The 19,538-nt window shown below is 40.2% G+C and overlaps 1 pseudogene; it reads left to right on the plus strand.

Annotated features, from left to right (window-relative positions):
• The first annotated feature begins 11,582 nt into the window (after nucleotides 1-11,582).
• Nucleotides 11,583-19,538, plus strand: part of LOC110952971 (IQ motif and SEC7 domain-containing protein 2-like) — a 204,704-nt pseudogene continuing 196,748 nt past the window's right edge.

The following is a 19,538-nucleotide window of genomic DNA, read 5'->3' on the forward strand; positions in this document are numbered from 1 at the left end:
GCTGTAGACTTTATATGACAGAAGAAAGTATTTTTCCAAACAAGTCATGACACAATTAGCCTTGTACACTTTGAGGGCCTGTAACCTGTTGTATTTACACAGTATGGAGATAAGATTTAGCATAGTTTTAATAAATAAGCTAGAGTTGTTGTAAAAAAAAAAAAATCTGAGGTCAGGTGAGAGGTTCAGATTTCACTGAAAAACACAAACAAATGCTCCCATGATTATAATGTTTTCAGTTAAAATTATAATGGCATTTCACATCGACAATCACTTTATTTTACTTCGTGGTTGAAACAAGCCAGAACTCAAGGTGATCCAAGCTCTTATTTAAGCTGCAGGTTGATGTTTTCTCCACTAGAGAGCAGCACAGATCAGCACAGAGAGTCGCTGCCTCCTGAGGTCTGCTGAGGAGCTACACAAACTATGTTAACATGAGTTACAGTGACATTTTATATTCTTCACACAGCTGAGGTGTTGTTGCTGCAGCTCTCTGAGGAAGATTATCTGATATTCAACACAAATATAGTTGTTACTGTTGACAGTAGAAGATGTGAGGGAAGCAGAGGGGTGATGATTGGATGGGAGTCAGATCCAGCAAGTGAGCTGCACCAGGTTGTCGAACTGTTAATTTCCTCCTTATTTTTAACTTTCACCCTGTATTAGGTCTGCGTTTGGATTTTTTTTTAAACTGTTAGTGGAACAGTGTAATGAATGACTCTCATGGGCGCCCACTTGAGGATTTACAGTTAGAAAATATATTAGAATATTATGACTCATAAATTCATTGTTTATATACGAGAAACTTTAATTCATTGTTTTTATCTTGTATCTCATTGACAAAATATGGGGAACATTCAATACTGTGTTGCTCTGAAACAGACTCTGACTCTATGATTAAATGATGGTATCAACACATCAGTACTTAAGGGCCAAAATGCAATGCTAATGCACACGTGAATAAAAAAAAAAAAGAACATTAGAATATATTAATGACCTTTAAAGATCCTTTTCCCAAACTGTTCACCTTCATCTGTTAAATCTATGAATTTTCCATGAGAATAATCTCATGTGAATGTTACTGTACTCCGCACCTGCTGTATATCTGCTGTACATTTTCTCTGGATCACGCTCTGCTGCTCTCCCACACAGCTCTGCAGCCCACACGCTGATCAGAGTTCAGAGGTGGATCTGCATTAGCAAACAGCATAGGAGTAACGGACCAACTCTGACTTCTTCTGTATCTGCGAGCATGGAGGCCAGCTGAGGACGCTGCAGCCTCCACACACTGCACACACATACCACACACACCACACACACACACATCACAGGCAGCTGCAGGTTCTCCTTTAAAGCAGCACATGTCATTCACTCTGTACAAAATGACACTGAGTAGTATATTTATATTTTATGTGAATGATGCATTCTTCTTCTTAAAAAAAAAAAAAAACATGCCAAAAGTTTCTTACTCTAACTCTTAGGAGTCTTTCTTGCTCACATTTGTATCCCAGATGTTGGTAGCTGGATATGCAAACAATCTGCATCCATCTCTGCAGGTCACGATAACATGGAGACGAACAGAATAACTCGTTTGTTATTAGAAATAAAAACCCTCATGCTATTAATTAGCAAGGGCCGCACAGTGCAACGGTGGTTACTACTGATGCCTCACAGCTAGAAGATCCCTGGTTCGCGTCTCTGCCTTCCCAGGATCTTTCTGCATGGAGTTTGCATGTTCTCCCTGTGCTTGCATGGGTTTTCTCCAGGGACTCTGGCTTCCTCACAGTCCAAAACATGCTGAGGTTAATGGTGTTTCAAAATTGTTCATATATGTGAATGTGATTGTTTGTCTTGATGTGTAGCCCTGTGATAGACTGGTGATCTGTCCAGGGTGTCCCCTGTATTCACCCTAAGTCAGCTGGGATAGACTCCAGCCTCCCGTGACCTCAATGAGGATTAAGCGGTGTATGGATAATGGATGGATATTAATTAGCTCCCAGGATTAGAAATGCTTCATTTTGGACTGACAGCATGCATTCTCCTTGTCTTTATTTTGACAATTGTTACTTTTATAAATGTTTCTCCAATGTGCATCACATTCGTAAGTAAAACTGCACTAATTCTCAGTCTTAGCCTCACTTTTAACAGGATTTCTATTGTTTGTAGAGTTTCTTTTTCTGTTTTATGATTACACAGAAAACAAAAAAGTTGCACACTAATATTTTTGGTGGACTGCCTTTAGCTTGGAGTATGGCACTCATTCAATAAACTTCTGCAACGTCACAGCATTTAATTCTGTCCAGAGATGCATTCATTTTTCACTAAGATCTTGTAATGATGATGGGAGAGTCAGACCGCTGCGCAAAGTCTTCTCCAGCACATCCCAAAGATTCTCAGTGGGGCTGAGGTCTGGACTCTCTGGAGGTCAATCCATGTGTGAAAATGGCGTCTCATGCTCCCTGATCCACTCATTCACAATGTGAACCCCATGAATCCTGGCATCATCATCTTGGAACATGCCCATGAAATCAGGGAAGAAAAACTTCACTGATGAAAAGCCCTGGTCATTCAGTATATTCAGGTAGTCAGCCGAATTTATTCTTTGGGAAGATAACGTTGCGTTTCCAGTGCAAAAACGCTCCAACAACAGATTTTGAATCAACTTCAGTATATTAGTGACAAGAGCTGACATGTGACCAAAGAAACTGATTCATTTTTTTTATTATTAGTCAGGTGAATTTGTATGATATACAGAAAATGTTAGGTAGATTTTTATAATATTTCTAATTGGAAAGCACTTTGGCTCAACATCAGCTTAAAGAAAAAGTGTCAAACTGAAAATTTTTACACCTTCAGAAAGAAAGAAGCAGGCTAGCTGTCTCCGTTAGTTTTAAGTATTTATGCTAGGCTAAGCTAACTGCCTGTATGAGGGTGGTGCTAACTGTCTAATCGAAGACTAAAAAGCAAATACACGCCCCAGTTTGTAGTTTAAAACTAACATTGTCATTATTTATTAATCTGACAGTTATTTTTTTCAGTAAATTCATGAAAAATGTATACGACAGTAAATTGTCAAAATGCTGTGGAATACTGTTGTTGATTATAAAGCGCTTTTTCTGTGAAATGTTGTGAAACAGGAGTGCATCGCAAATAAGAAATTAATAAAAAAAATGAAAAAAATGTAAGCACGATACATAAGATGCAGCATTTTTCAAGTTGAGAAGAGATCATTACTGTAAAATCAGAGTTTTAAAACTGTTTAGTTTTGTGAAAGAATTCTTTAAATGAGCTGTGACAAAGAAAAAGTATCAGAGATCTCCTAATGGTACAAAATGTAGAAACATTTTTAAAGCCGTGGTAGTTGCATTCTCTATAAGAACACATACATTCATGTCGCCCACACAGGAACATGGAGCTAACTGCGCGCGCGCACACACACACACACACACACACACACACACACACACACACACACACACACACACACACACACACACAGAGATGTACATTTAAATTAGCTGCAGGGATAATCATAGCTGGGATGCTCGTCTTCTCCGTCTTTAGGTCTGTGCAGTAAAACACACACTGTGCTATCTAAACGCACCTACACATACAGCAACGTACTGTATAAATCATGGCATCACATTTGCCCCACACACCCCGTCCTCCCACAAATCGCTCCAACTAATTATACTTTCCTGAACTCTCTGCTGTTCTAAACACATGCAGAGGAGGACAGAGAGCAGCTCGGAGTTTCTGAGAGCTGGAACTGATGATGATGATCGTGATATAATAATACTGAGGCTCCTGTGAGCACGTAGTGATATTCAGTGTATAAAATCTGTAGTAGCAGGAAAGGAAGCCCTCTGAAGAGGCGTTCAGAGCTTGACAAAGTATCAAAGCTGTTTTCAAGCAACCCGTCAATGTCAGATGTCACGACATGGTTGATATGCTCATTGATGGCATTAACTGTGGAAAAGCAGCTACTATAAACTAACCACCTACTGAGCGTTATTAAACACATTTAAGACACGTGCACTGTAGATATCTTTTTATGAGATGAACTCAAAGATCTAAAACTTTTTCCACATACACAATATCACCATTTCTCTCAAATATTGTTCAAAAATCTTTCTAAATCTGTGATAGTGAGCACTTCTCCTTTCCTGAGATAATCCATCCCACCTCACAGGTGTGCCATATCAAGATGCTGATTAGACACCATGATTAGTGCACAGGTGTGCCTTAGACTGCCCACAATAAAAGGCCACTCTGAGGGGCCGTTTACACGAGGACCGTCTTAACAGAAAACGCAAAAGTGGCGTCTTGTCATTTCACGTTTAGACGAGCGGTTTTGAAGGAAATCTGCGTATATACGGTGACTCTATAGTGTGTGGAATTCGATTGGATATGCATGCCAGGCAGCTGGGTGGCGCTGTGATAAAACTCTGCCATGTCTACGCGCTTGCGTACTATCTCCCTTTTCGGATCTCCGCAGCGGTAAATGTCCATGAATGGAATCTGTACAGATTCTGTATGTTTGTTGGTACGACTCCTGTAGTGTACATAGAGCTGCCAGATTTGCTTGAAGGTACGAAGGATGGAAATAATCACACATCTTTGTTTACGTCCTTGTAAAGCACGTATGTGACGTAATCGCGTATGTGACGTAATCGCGTACGCGACGTGGTCAGATCTCAGCAAAGTTTTGCGTTTTGCTGTTTAGACGGAAACGTAACGGCGGAGCGTTTTCAACTTTTCCACTCTGGAGGCTGGTTTCAAATTTTTGCGTTTTCAAACCCCCAAAACGCCATCCTCGTATAAACGGTAGGGTGTTTTGTTGAAATATTTTGCCGTTTTCACCTGCAAGCGTCCTCGTGTAAACGGCCCCTGAAAGGTGCAGTTTTATCACACAGCACAATGCCACAGATGTGGCATGCTGACAGCAGGAATGTCAACCAGAGCTGTTGCTCGTGTATTGAATGTTCATTTCTCTACCATAAGCCGTCTCCAAAGGCGTTTCAGAGAATTTGGCAGTACATCCAACCAGCCTCACAACCGCAGACCACGTGTAACCACACCAGCCCAGGACCTCCACATCCAGCAGGTTCACCTCCAAGATGGTCTGAGACCAGCCACTCGGACAGCTGCTGAAACAATCGGTTTGTATAACCAAAGAATTTCGGCACAAACTGTCAGAAACTGTCTCAGGGAAGCTCATCTGCATGCTCGTCGTCCTCATCGGGGTCTCGCCCTGACTCCAGTTTGTCGTCGTAACCAACTTGAGTGGGCAAATGCTCACATTCGATGGCTTCTGACACATTGGAGAGGTGTTCTCTTCACGGATGAATCCCGGTTTACACTGTTCAGGGCAGATGGCAGACAGCGTGTGTGGCATCGTGTGGGTGAGCGGTTTTCTGATGTCAGTGTTGTGGATGGAGTGGCCCATGGTGGCGGTGGGTTATGGTATGGACAGGCATCTGTTATGGATGAAGAACACAGGTGCATTTTATTGATGGCATTCTGAATGCACAGAGATACCGTGGCGAGATCCTGAGGCCCATTGTTGTGCCATACATCCAAGAACATCACCTCATGTTGCAGCAGGATAATGCACGGCCCCATGTTGCAAGGATCTGTACACAATTCTTGGAAGCTGAAAATGTCCCAGTTCTTGCCTGGCCAGCATACTCACCAGACATGTCACCCATTGAGCATGTTTGGGATGCTCTGGATCGGTGTATACGACAGCGTGTACCAGTTCCCGCCAATATCCAGCAGCTTCGCACAGCCATTGAAGAGGAGTGGACCAACATTCCACAGGCCACAATCGACAACCTGATCAACTCTATGTGAAGGAGATGTGTTGCACTGCATGAGGAAAATGGTGGTTACACCAGATACTGACTGGTTTTCTGAGTCCCGAGTCAAAAAGTCCCTCAGTTATATATTGACCCATTAATCTTCAATGTACACAATATTTACATAAAGACCCTTGAATAAGAAGGTGTGTCCAAACTTTTGACTGGTAGTGCATGTCATGTCATATTTGTTAAAACCATACATAAACCTGAAGTGTCCATTTCCTACCTCTGGATGTAGCTGTTTCCTGATGTTTTCAGTGTTTATGCTAAGCTAGGCAACATCTGTTCTACTTTCAGTTTACATGAAAATAATATCCAACTTCTCACCTTAGCAGTGGCAAGAAAGCTAAAGAGAGTCCCAAAAAGTCAAACAATTACTTTCAAACCTTTAGTTTTCAGTGCTAATGCAGAGATAGACACATAGCAACACAGCAATTGTCAGCCACATAAGCTCATATGTCATGGTGATGCAGCCCAATGAACTGCACTCCATCATTATTTTACAGTCAGTAATTCTACACCAGTCAGTTTACATATAGAATAAGACACTTGCATGCTAGTACCATGATAGCTGCTGTCTGCTGACCCAGAGGACAGACTGCACATCTACCATGAAGCTGCTGCTCTGTAGAACTTTCTTTCAGTCAGTGTTTCAAATGGAAACATTTCAACGTCAGTAGAACCGCTTCACGTTTTGGGCTGCGTGCTAGATTTTTTTGATATTCTCTTTGCAATCAGTTTCTACAGCGAGAGTGGGAGGAGGGAGTCAGAGACAGAGAGGAGAAGGAGGAGGAGGAGGGTTATGAAAAGAGAAATCCAAAGATAGCGAATGGGAAAACGAAATTACGGCAAGGTGAACAGCTGTGACCACGTTCTTTCAACAAACCGCGATTATTTTTGGAACATTTGTTTATTGTTCTGACTGTGTTCTATTTCTTTTTCCATTATCTTTGACAATGCAGCATTATTGTGCCTCAGTTCTTTGTAAGACAGTTCATATTCCCTCTGGGTTTGAAAGACAATATACAAACACATATGCCTTACTATGATACTTTAAACTGAATGCAGATACTGGGCTATTCTAATGGTGTTTATCAAAGCGGCATTGACCTGTTCTATGTTGCACTTCTACCACTTCAAAGGTTGATATTGATATGTTTTATTAATTTTACTTATATTGTATTTTGATCTTTTTTTGACACTAATAGAAAGGTGTGAGAGAAATGTATTTCCGGTTCCTCTGTAGGTTCTGGATATATAGAGAAGTTGACAATAAAAGTCTTCTATTCTGTTGTCTTTTATGAAGGTAACATGCCTGTTGGGTGCTGTAATGACATCCAGTGGTACTGAAAGGTTGCACAGAAAACCTTTAACCCTCTGAACACCAAAACCTACCAGCACATTTAATATTATGTAAAAAAATAAATAAATAAGAAAGAAATTTTAAAAATTACGCCATTCTTCAGAAACTGTAGAAACGCAAAGAACCTTGCAGTATTTCTTCAACTATGCATCCATCATTTGCTGTTCTGTCAGGAAACTTGCCCTCACCTAAGCTTAAAATTACGTTATTTAATTAATACCTATTTGTCCTAAATGCAAATCTGCATTTGCAGTTTCCTAATTTTGCTCCTTGGCACAACTACACTCAACAAAAATATAAACGCAACACTTTTGGTTTTGCTCCCATTTTTTATGACATGAACTCAAAGATCTAAAACTTTTTCCACATACACAATATCACCACTTCTCTCAAATATTGTTCACAAATCTGTCTAAATCTGTGATAGTGAGCACTTCTCCTTTGCTGAGATAATCCATCCCACCTCACAGGTGTGCCATATCAAGATGCTGATTAGACACCATGATTAGTGCACAGGTGTGCCTTAGACTGCCCACAATAAAAGGACACTCTGAAAGGTGCAGTTTTGTTTTATTGGGGGGGGGGGGGGGTTTGTCCACTCCTCTTCAATGGCTTCAACATCACCTCATGTTGCAGCAGGATAATGCACGGCCCCATGTTGCAAGGATCTGTACACGATTCTTGGAAGCTGAAAACGTCCCAGTTCTTGCATAGCCAGCATACTCACCAGACATGTCACCCATTGAGCATGTTTGGGATGCTCTGGATCGGCGTATACAACAGCGTGTACCAGTTCCCGCCAATATCGAGCAACTTCGCACAGCCATTGAAGAGGAGTGGACCCCCTCCCCCCAATAAAACAAAACTGCACCTTTCAGAGTGGCCTTTTATTGTGGGCAGTCTAAGGCACACCTGTGCACTAATCATGGTGTCTAATCAGCATCTTGATATGGCACACCTGTGGGGTGGGATGGATTATCTCAGCAAAGGAGAAGTGCTCACTATCACAGATTTAGACAGATTGTGAACAATATTTGGCTGAAATGGTGATATTGTGTTTGTGGAAAAAGTTTTAGATCTTTGAGATCATCTTATAAAAAATAGGAGCAAAAACAAAAGTATCGGGTTCATATTTTTGTTGAGTGTAAGAGGCCATTAGTGTTTCAGCTGTATCCAGCAGGCACGTGACCAAAATCCCAGAGACCTTTCAGCTTAACTGCAGACTGTGTTCATGATTTGTAACATTTTATGTGTCAAACTGCAAAAGAGATCTATTTTTTTATGCCTTGACATCAGGATTGTATGTTCCCTCTCCTACTTATGGTTAAAATTTGCTAACTTGTAAAGTTGTATTCATAATTATCACTTAAAATGCATTTTAAAAAGTGGTGGATGCAATTAAAAAATGTATCTCATTAATTACAGACTTTGTAATGAATTAATTGAAATTAATGCGTTAAAGTCCCAGTCCTATTTATAAATAGTGTATAAGTACAAGCTAGAACATATTATTTTTTATGAACAATCAGCTTAAACACTAATGTTAATTACTCCATCAAGGAATGCGGCAGACTTCTGTGACGATCATTGTACGTTAGTCTGTCTGTTAGTCTGTCTGTGCACAGCATTACTCACAAACGGAATAACAGATTTGGATGAAATTTTCAGGGAAGGTCAGAAATAAGGACCAAGTGATTAGATTTTGATAGAGATGCGGCTTATAGTCTGGATCCATGGATTTGTTTAAGATTTCATTGTGAGATAGTGGCACTGTAACTATGACAAGTGAACGCTACATCAGCTGCCTGCTGACGATCACATGATTTCAATCCCACTACAAATCCACTGCTGCGGACTTGTCGGGACTTATTCGGCAGAAATTATACGACTGAGCTGCCTTGGTGGAGTACTACAATCATTCTGCTCTTCTTTAGCTGCAGTGGAGAAGTTCATTCCTCTAATTCAGTGTAGTTTGTTGGTTTAATATAATTCATTGGAAGCTGTCATAACTCAAAAAGATTCATGCAAACTGTTGTGTGTTTTGTTTTATTGTTTTATTTTTATTTTTATTTTTTACAAATGCAACAAAAAATAGTGCCATATATTATTTATATCAAGAAAGCCACAACTTCTACTCTAAAAGGCTGAGAGTTTTTTGCTGAAATTCAAACACCAGCCTGTCTACAGGTCCATGACCATGGAAACAGACACAAGTGCAGAGAGCGTAAATGCAGGATGGGCTTTTAATCCCTGTATTTCTAAGCTCCTTATTCAGATGCAGTGTTGCATGGATGTTGCTGAGGCTTTTTTTCTGACAGGTGTCTCCAGTGGTTCAATGATAATCTCATGTTTGTAAGTCTCCCCTTTTCTTCTTATCGGCTCCAACATGGCGGTTAGTGGGATTCTGGTTTCCTAGTGCGACGTCATCTTTATGCGTCAAATTTCTGCAGGCAGAGAAAAAGTAGAGCATTCAAATTGTCCTTTCTCCTCTTCCTTGTTCTTCTTTCCTTCTTTCTTCTTCTCTGCCCCCTTTTCATCTACACTGTGCATATGTTGTAGGTAACCTGATTTTCTACAAATGGAAGGATACAGAAAGAAGAAATATTTGGAGGAGGTGAAGGAAGTGACTGAGAGTAAAATAAGAAAGAAAAGGAGGGCAGAGATAAAAGAGAAGATGAGGGGGAAAAGCATGAGGTAAAGAAGCAAGTAGTGATGAAAAGGAAAGGGAGCAAGTGGTATAAAAGATGTCAAGGAGAGGAAAGAGAAGGATGAAGAAAGAAAAGATAAAAAGTGAATGTAGGAACAGCAGGTGAAGATGAATGAGGAGAAAAAGAATGAAAGAAAAAGTGTGACAGAAAGAGGAGAAGAAACTGAAGGAAGAAAATAGGAGGTGAAGGAGGAGGAGGCTGCAGCAGGTGCAGCAACAGCAGAACAGAGTCATCAGAGAGTAGAGCAAAACAGTGAGGTCTCACTCTGCTGCAGTTTTCAACCCTCTATCGCTCCAAAGTTCCGCTAACAAATTTCCGTTTACAGCCATTTGTCACAAACTAAAGTTTTGGACAATTTTGAATCTGAAGCAAGCAGTAAGTCAATCTACTGTCACCTGCATAAAATTGGGCTTTTTACTCATCAGCATTGACAGAAAGGTCAGTGAACAAATTTACTTGGAACTGAGTATCCTAGTTATGGCAAACATCACAGTGTTGGTCATATTTAAGATATGTCTTTTACGTAGAACCCTGAGACATCTGGTTTTCCACATCCATATACATATGATGAAACGTGTAATCATAAATTTAACAGCTGTGCCTATAATTTGGCCACCATCCCTATTGTCTCTTTGTGTAGCCATACACCGCTCCTGGTGCTCCTGCAGTATCTGTAACATTTGCTGGAAGTCCTGTAAACATGTCAGTCTTTATCTACAAAGAGTGGCCATTACCCAAAGACTAAATTCATTTTCTTAAAATTGCTCCAGTGAAGCTCTCACTACAGTAATTGTTGGTGTTTCCTTGTGTCAATTAGGTAAGCAATATTCACAAGTCTGGATAAGATGTGGAAATGCAACTACCGCCTGCTGTCTTTCTTGCACAGTTGGCAAGTCAGCTTTGGAATTTGACAAAAATTAGTAAATCAAAATCGTAACTAAAGGTCCGCATTATTTATTAGGAGGACTTTACCCAACTATAAGATGCAGTTAAAGTTATGGTTTCTGATTCTTTTGTTCAGACATTAGGTGAATAGATAGATGTTAAATACTTGCTTGACAGTTTCGGCGAACACTCTCGCCTTCCTCAGAAGCGTCTCACTGACAGCCTGTGACGTGTCAGCCGGCAGATTTTGACAGTCGGCATCTGCGTCACATCCAGTAGAGTCACCAGATCCACCGGGCCAACCACACCCACACCGTAATGAAATGCCGTGGTGAACCTAACGGACCCATGCACCCCACCAGGCAGGCTGCATCCTCGACCGTCCTATTTCCTCTGGAGTATGGCGTCCCAGGTGTGCTCTCCCACACACCTGGGAGGTCTGTAACTTGTGTGATCAGCAGACAGCTGATTTAGTGTTCATTTGTTGTCATAGTTACAGTGACTCTGTACGACTATCTTGCAATGATACAGAAATCTTTCACAAATCTGTGAATCCAGACTATAAGACACATCAATGCCAAAATCTAATCACTTGGCCCTTGTGTCACTTCCAGCCTTCCCTGAGAATTACATCCAAATCCGTTACGCACATCAAATATTCTCACGTGACTCTTAGTAAGAGGAAAAATTTCACTGAATGTTTCTGATATTCTCTGTTCTAGTTTACACAGAGGGAAAGCAGTGGAAAAGGAGCAGCTTCCCCAGATGGAGTGGAGCATCTCGTCATAGTTCGAGGATCTCGGAGCGTCCACGGCTCCCAGCAGCGGCTCTGGGTGACAGTGAGAGTGTGATGGGGATTACTGAGGCTCCACGGCAGAGGACGGAGGACGAGCTGCAGCCAGAGGTGAGCTATGATCGAAGCCTCCCGCGGATCTGATGCTTGACGGTGTGTTTACCGGCGGTGATGGACGCTCATACCGATTTTTTTTTTCCTTTTCCTTTTTTTCCGCGGCGCTGTTTTCACGTCAGAGAAGCTCGTGCAGGCATCGTTAATTAGCGCATACGGTTAATTGGTTTTCCTGTCACATAGTGCGGACAGAGCGAAACCGAAAATATTCTCATCGCCTTCCTGAAGCTTCACGCGTGATCATCAGCAGCGGAGTTATTGATTAGCAGCCATGAATTGATCCTCCGTATTATTTCCATATTGTGGTTTGATAGGTGCAGGCCTAATGCAGCCCCTATGCGATCTGAATGGAGCCTTAAGTGTTCAGTCTGTCTTTATGGTAAATGTGTGTGTGATCTACTGTTATAGATAATTCAATAAGCACAGAGTTAACCCCACACAGTGCACAGCCTCTGTAATGTATCTCACAATCAATATAACATCCCAGATGCTCTAATTAGGCCACTGATTGAGGCATTTTTTGTATCCCAAAGTGTCGCTATGTTGTGTTATATAATGTTTTAACAGTCGCCTCTCTCCATTTTATTAAATGTGAGGCTACTTGTGTGCATGACAGGATTACTTAATGCACCTAGAGCAACTGGAAAATTAGACTAGTTGAACACAAAATGACGCAAAATGACTGCAAACGAGAACCTTCAACCTCAAACAGACTTTGAATGGCCACAAAGAGACACAAAATAACCATAAAGACACAGAACAGTGACAAAGACAGGCAAAATGACAAAAAAGAAAGGGCGAAATGGTTTAAAAAAACAAAAATCTACACAATGAACTCCAAAGAAGACACCTTAAAGAACTACAAATAGACAAAATGAGAAACAGAGGCACAGAAACAACTATAAAGAGATGTAAAATGTCCACAAATACACAGAAAACAGCTACAAAGACAGTTAGCTACAAAAAGCCAACAGAAAGATACCAAAAGTAGCTCAAAAACACTTTCAGTGACTACAAAGTGACATAACATGATTACAAAGAGACACAAAATGACCACAAAGACTTACAGGTCGGCTACAAAGACAGACAGAATGACTACAGAAAAGACAAAATGGCGACAAACGGACAAAAAAAAATCTTCAGAAGAGACCAAACAAGTGAAAGGTAGTTTGAATTTAAAACAAATGAGAAGAAAAAGAAGGAGACTAAATGAGCACTAAAGGACCACGCAAGACAATCACAAAACAGCTACAAAGTGACAAGAAGAGCACACAAACTCTCAAAGACACCAGATAACCTCGAAGAGACGCAAACAACCCCAAAAAGCTACACATAGACAGACAAAATCACTGCAAATACAAAATGACCCACATAATCAGACCAAATGAACAAGAAGTCTAACCACAGAAACATAGAACCGCTATAGAGAAAGACAAAATGACCGTAAATAATCTGAAACAAATGTAAAAACAGAAAGCCACAAAAACAGAAAAAAAACAATTGCAAACACACAACTACCCACAAAATTCGACTGAACAACCAAAATGTAATGCTAAAAAATTACAAAGTGAATCAAAACATACAAGACACAACCACAAAAAATACACAAAACAACTGCATACCTACAAAACAACAATCAAACAACTACACAGAACCTTTAATTTCCACACAGAGACACAAAATGATCACAAAGATGACAAACAACCACAACAAACAGACCGCGCAACCTCAGAAAGACTTTAAATGATCAGGAAAATATGCAATATAACTACAAAGAGATACAAAATGTGTGCAAAAAGATGCAAAATGACCACACAGAAGGGACGAAGCAAACTCAGAGCAACTGTAAAGGATCAAAAAAAGACACAAAAAGAGACACAAAGTGAACACAAAGAGACCAAAATGAACAGAGACAAAGAGCCACTAACAGACGAGTAAGGTACTTAGATCGGCTTAAGGTATTTCCTCCTTTAAATGCTCTGTGACGCCGTTTGCATCCCGGATCACAATTGATCATTGTACCATCCCACATTTGGATTATTGTTGTTACTGTCCAGTGTCAGCTCAGTAGAACCTCCACTACCTACAGTATTTAACAAAACCATCTGCAATTTTCATAATTCTGCTGTCGACTTCTGTTCCTGTGACGTCTCTTTTCGTGTGGCTTCCTGTGTTTAGGGTTGACATACGGCCACCATATCACACGGCTGTAAGATTTATAGTCCTAAATGCAGTCCGTGCATGAATTTCATGTCGTAAATCTCCTGTGATTCACGTACGTGAAGACTCTTGGATGTTTTACGGTGTCTCCGTCAGCGCTGCAACTCCTACAGAGAATCGAGTGGTTTATGATCATCTAATTAAATGCACATCTGTTGGGAATTTGAGCTAAATCCACCAAAGCAGATTTAGTCTTGCTCGTGTCCCTGTCTAGTTGCACACATGGTACAAATCCCCGAATAAAACTGTGATTAAATAAGTAATCAGTAGTTTGATGAAACACAGCTTGAAGTAGTTTGATCTCTTATGAACGAGGTACTAGGTTGGATTGTCAGTTATCTGCCCAGAATATTATATAATATTCTTAGCAAAATCTTAGGTGTACTTTCTCTTTTCTGTAGCCTATTATTCTTATTGTTATAATTCCAAATGACTGGCATTTTTGAGGTGCTAAAAGTGCTCGCAAACTCATGAAAACTGGCCTCACAGGTGATCAAAATGTATTTTTTTATGTTTCTGTGGCATGAATTAGACAAACTTTGGCATTACAACTCGCTCATTATCTTCCACCCATATTGACAAAAATGGACACGTACATGTATTTTGTCCAGATGTATGAAAAAGCCTCTTGGAGCCAACAGAAAATCAATCATTTTGAACTTGCTGTGCCATTTTGGCGCTATCCTTGTCATTTGCAACCCTTGTACTTTGACAGAGTCCTCCAAAAGAAAAGATCACAGCACTTTCAAATTCCTTTTTGATGCAAAGCGATCAAAACTCTGACTTTTCTCTGAATGCTGTTGCCTGGACGATGTGGTGAGTGTCAGGGGTTTACGATGAAAACAGAAGTTTGGGTAACTCAAATCTACGTTTTCAAATGTAGACCAAACTTCACATTTTAGAGCGTTGACGTAAACACATCTACATGCCACTACTGAGTTATAGTCATGGAGTCATCTGCTGGGAACAAGAATTCAGTCAATTTGAATATATTATACATTTTTGACACAGTTCTTTGCCATTTGCAGGCATTTTATGAAGTAGTTTCTTAGCGTTTTTTGCCTCTTGTTTTTCACTGTGATGTAAAGCTAGCAATGGCTAGAAGAAGAGAGAAATCAGAAATGCCTTTTGTGGCATATGTCAAAGTTATAATGCCATAAAAAGAAGAAAATAGAATTGATCCTCTTTGGGTAATTATTTTATGAACACTATGTACAGCTTTATTTATATAAATTGCCACAGGTTGTTACTGGACAAAATGCTCATTTTATATATATATACAATTGAAATTTTTTTGCTGCTTATATTTCTATTTATTTTCATACTTGTCTTCACCGTCAGTGCTGACAGCAGGTTTTTGCTTAATGACTAGTCAATCAGATTGTCTTGTTTCGCCAAACATTGTTTAAAATCACAGAGTGGTGACCATAGATTTATCAGCTGAATAGCCAGATGTTTTCCCAGTGGAGATCAGAAGCAGAGCTAGAAGAAGGTGAATATTGGCTCACATTTATCACTTTGACACCGACATGGTTGCAGATGATTAATACTGTTACATTGTAACAGCAGGATATACGTTAACGTTCAGAAGTTTGGCTGGTCACTTAGAAATGTCCAAAATTTTTGAAAGAAAAGTCGCTTTTTTCAATAAAGATAACATTAAATTAATCAGAAATTCAGTCTAGACATTGTTAATGTGGTAAATGATTATTCTAGCTGTAAACTGCTGATTTTTAATGGAATATCTCCATAGGAGTGCAGAGGAACATTTCCAGCAACCATCACTCCTGTGTTCTAATGCTACATTGTGTTAGCTAATGGTGTTGAAAGGCTAATTGGTGATTAGAAAACCCTTGTGCAGTTATGTTAGCACATGAATAAAAGTATGAGTTTTCATGGAAAACATGAAATTGCCTGATTGACCCCAAACTTTTGAATGGTCGTGTATATATTATTATAATGGGACCATAAATTAGAAAATGACTGTGATGAAAGAAACTTGAAACTCCCAAGTGAGACCATCAACTTGTGAGGAGAATGTTTACTTTGGTAAAAGACCAAGTGAGAAGAACGGCCACTTTCTCATAGATGTCTATACTGTCAGATTGTTTTTGCAACCTGAGGAGTCAACCCCTGCTGGCAATTAGAAACAGTGCAGATTTAAATCTCTCCTACACTGACTTCACTTTTCAGATCTGAAAACTACGTCATCTTTTACAGTAGTAGTAGTGAACATAATCATTCATTTCCCACCACAGAGTTGTGAAGATGTTGCGTTGTACTTGTGGAAAATATAGGGGTTAACCAGTTTTCTGTCCGACCATTTATTGGATTAGATATTCATGGTTTTTTTTAATTAATCTGTATCTTTTTTTTAAAAAAACAACTAATTTTTCCATCTCAGTGGAGGTGGTGGTGGAGACAAAAAACTGAGCTCAAAGACAGTAAATATTAAACTTACATTTATCATTAACATGATTGCAACAGGTTTAGAGTTTTATATCACCACAAGGTGATGGTATGTCAGTGTTGTGTTCACAACCTGTTCCACTGTCCTTTAGTGGCCCAAAAAAAACAACTGTTATTGCAGCTTTGATGAAATTGTGGCTGCCATTTTCTGTTTTTCGTTTTCTTTCAGCATTTTAGAGACTAACAATTAACTGATAGTTGAAGAAAATAATTGCCAGATTAATCTGTAATGAACAACATCAATAATTTACCACAACAGGAAAAGTTTTTGCCCAGGGGTTGGCTCAGGCAGTATTCCGTCCGTGTGAAATATCTCACAATTTTCAACCTTTTTGAATTGAGTTTATGGACCACATTATCCCAACACTGTCCTTAAAATATCCAGAATCTATAGTCCTCCATTCAGCCTGTGTGACATAAATGTGCTGTTGCTGGTTGTGCAGTAAACATGCGCTTGCCGGTGATGTGTTTTGCCGATGTTTGACGGTGCACGTTTCCCCTCTCTGCAACAGACACACACTTCCTCCCTCCTTTTCCCCTCTTCTCTCCACTGTTTCTTCCTCCTTCATCCATATATCCATCCCTCCATCCAGGCAGCCTGTCTGGACTCGACACCTCCTCCCTCCCTCCCTCCCTCCCTCCCTCCTTCCTCCTCCTCTTTCTACGGCAACATAGCGGAGGAGGGGAAAAAAAAAACACCTCATATTTCAGCAGTGATAATAACCAAAGCGCCGTCCGCTCTCGGGCAGACGGAGAAGGGGGATCATCAGCGCCGCAGCAGCGGATCGCCGAGCTGTCAGACGCAGAGGAATGATAATTAGAAAGAGATTGACTCGGCAGCAAGAAGAAAAAGAGGAAGAAGAGGAGGAGGAGAGGCCTGCAGCAGTAGAGGGGCGAGCAGAAGCGTACTTGAAGAGAGAAAAGAAAGAGGGATTGAATTGATCATGATCTGATCAAGAAGAAGAAGAGAGTAGTTTTTTTTTGAGGGAGATAATGGTGACAGCAGCAGCAGCAGCAGCAGCGGTGGCGGAGGAGGGGAGAGAGGGATGAGCTTGGATCGATAATCCTCCTTCCTCCTCCTACCCCTCCTCTTCCTCCTCCACCTTCATCCCTTCATCACCTCTGCAGAAGCGGCTGAAATCTGTGAGACTCCGCTGCCTGCTTTTTATTTATTTATTTTTTTCTTTCTGGATGCTGCATCGTATCTGCCTGCATGAGTGTGTGTGTGTGTGTGTGTGTGTGCTTATATGTGTGTCCTATAACTGTTTGCTATATAGGCCACAATGATGAGTGTGTACTATATGTGCATGTGCAGCCTGTGTTAACCGCATGCATGTGATGTGTGTGTGTGTGCAAGTGGAAGGAGGCTGTGTGAACTGCTGTGTGTGGGTTGTATGAACCACTGTGTGTGTGTGTGTGTGTGTGTGTGTGTGTGTGTGTGTGTGTGTGTGTGTGTGTGTGTGTGTGTGTGTGTGTGTGTGTGTGTGTGTGTGTGTGTGTGTGTGTGTGTGTGTGTGTGTGTGTGTGTGTGTGTGCGTGTGCGGATGGCAGATAACATGACTGGAAAATTGGCCAATTAAAACAGTCCTGCTACTGTTAAATGAGATCGAAATTGTATAAAAGACTAGGAAAAAAACACTCATTGCGTGTGCACAGAGAGATTTATTTCAGCTTAAAATTTAAAACTTGTAAAATGTAATTATGTCTGCCAGTAAATGTCTACTTTCTTTGAGGGCATTTTTCTCATGGAAGGAGCACATATTAACCGCCTGAACCCCAAGCAGTTTCTCTGCTCATGTCACATTTTTATTCCCAGTGGGCTCATTTTTCACTGCAACAGAAAGTCCTGCACCTCTGTGGAAACAGCACCTCCATGGCTAGAAGTGGAGAGGACTCAGACGTGTCTTCTTTGCAGTATGATACTGTCACAATGCCATGAATTCTAAAACTAAGAAAAACAAGTTGATTTTACGAAATTGAAAAAATCCTCAAATAAACATGTCTAATTATTTTTTTGGTTTTGATGTTGCGCAAAGGTATTGCCAGTACTGCAAAAAGAAAACAGTGGCTCTACATACTATGGATAGTTTACTTTTTACATTTTTACAACATCCAAAAATTTGATGTTTTTCATAGAATGCTGCACATCTAATCTAAGAACTTGTTGACAGCGTGTTTTGTATACTGTTTCTGAGCCAAGCTACCTCCATTATCATGTATAATTTATTTCAACTTTTATCGCCAATACTTTCTCATTTTACCCAGAAAACTCAGTGACTGTTGGTTGGAGTCCCAGATGTACTGAAGAGTGCAGAAGTTTTTTGCAGGATGTCGTGCAAATAATTCATTTTTGACAAATTCCGAGACTCAACATGTAGAATGTAGTCACTTTGATGAATTGGTTAAATTTTATGACAGATCTAAACAATAAAAGCACTCAGAGCGCAGTATTCTGGCAAGGCTGCTCAGTCATTGTATGATTTCTGATGGATAAGTCCCGATAAGTTCGCAGTGGAGGATTTGTCGTTGGATTGCAGTCATGTGATTGTCAGCAGGCAGCTGACATAGTGTTCACTTGTTGTCATAGTTACAGTGACGCCGTGACGCTATCTTGCAATGATTCATAAATCTTTAACAAGTCAGTGGATCCACACTATAAGCCACATCACTGCCAAAATCTAATCACTTGGTCCTTGTGTCATTTCTGACCTTTCCTGAAAATTTCATCCAAATCCGTTTGTCTGTATTTGAGGAATGTTGCTAGCCGGCAAAGACACAGACAGACAAATATATGCCGATCGTCACATAACTCTGCCGCATTCTTTGGCGGAGTAATTATACAATTCACACTTAGATGAAGGACCGTCAAAAATTTGGAAATCCAAGAATTGTTTCTGTTTTTACAACTTCTGTAACTGTAAATAGTACAATTTTGACTTTAAAGAAGAAGCATTTGTTTCTGACTCATCTGAGAGTTTTTTGTGTTCAGAGGCTTAAATGATCATGAAGATTTTGAGCGTGAAAATTCACCAACAATTTTCAAAATAGTGGTTTCATTAAAAAATAAATGCAAGTGCCTCCAAGTGGTCGAAAAATGTTCGAGGCAAGTCTTACTGAAATGG

This window comes from Acanthochromis polyacanthus, chromosome 6 (assembly GCF_021347895.1).
Source record: "Acanthochromis polyacanthus isolate Apoly-LR-REF ecotype Palm Island chromosome 6, KAUST_Apoly_ChrSc, whole genome shotgun sequence".
Taxonomy (NCBI): domain Eukaryota; kingdom Metazoa; phylum Chordata; class Actinopteri; family Pomacentridae; genus Acanthochromis; species Acanthochromis polyacanthus.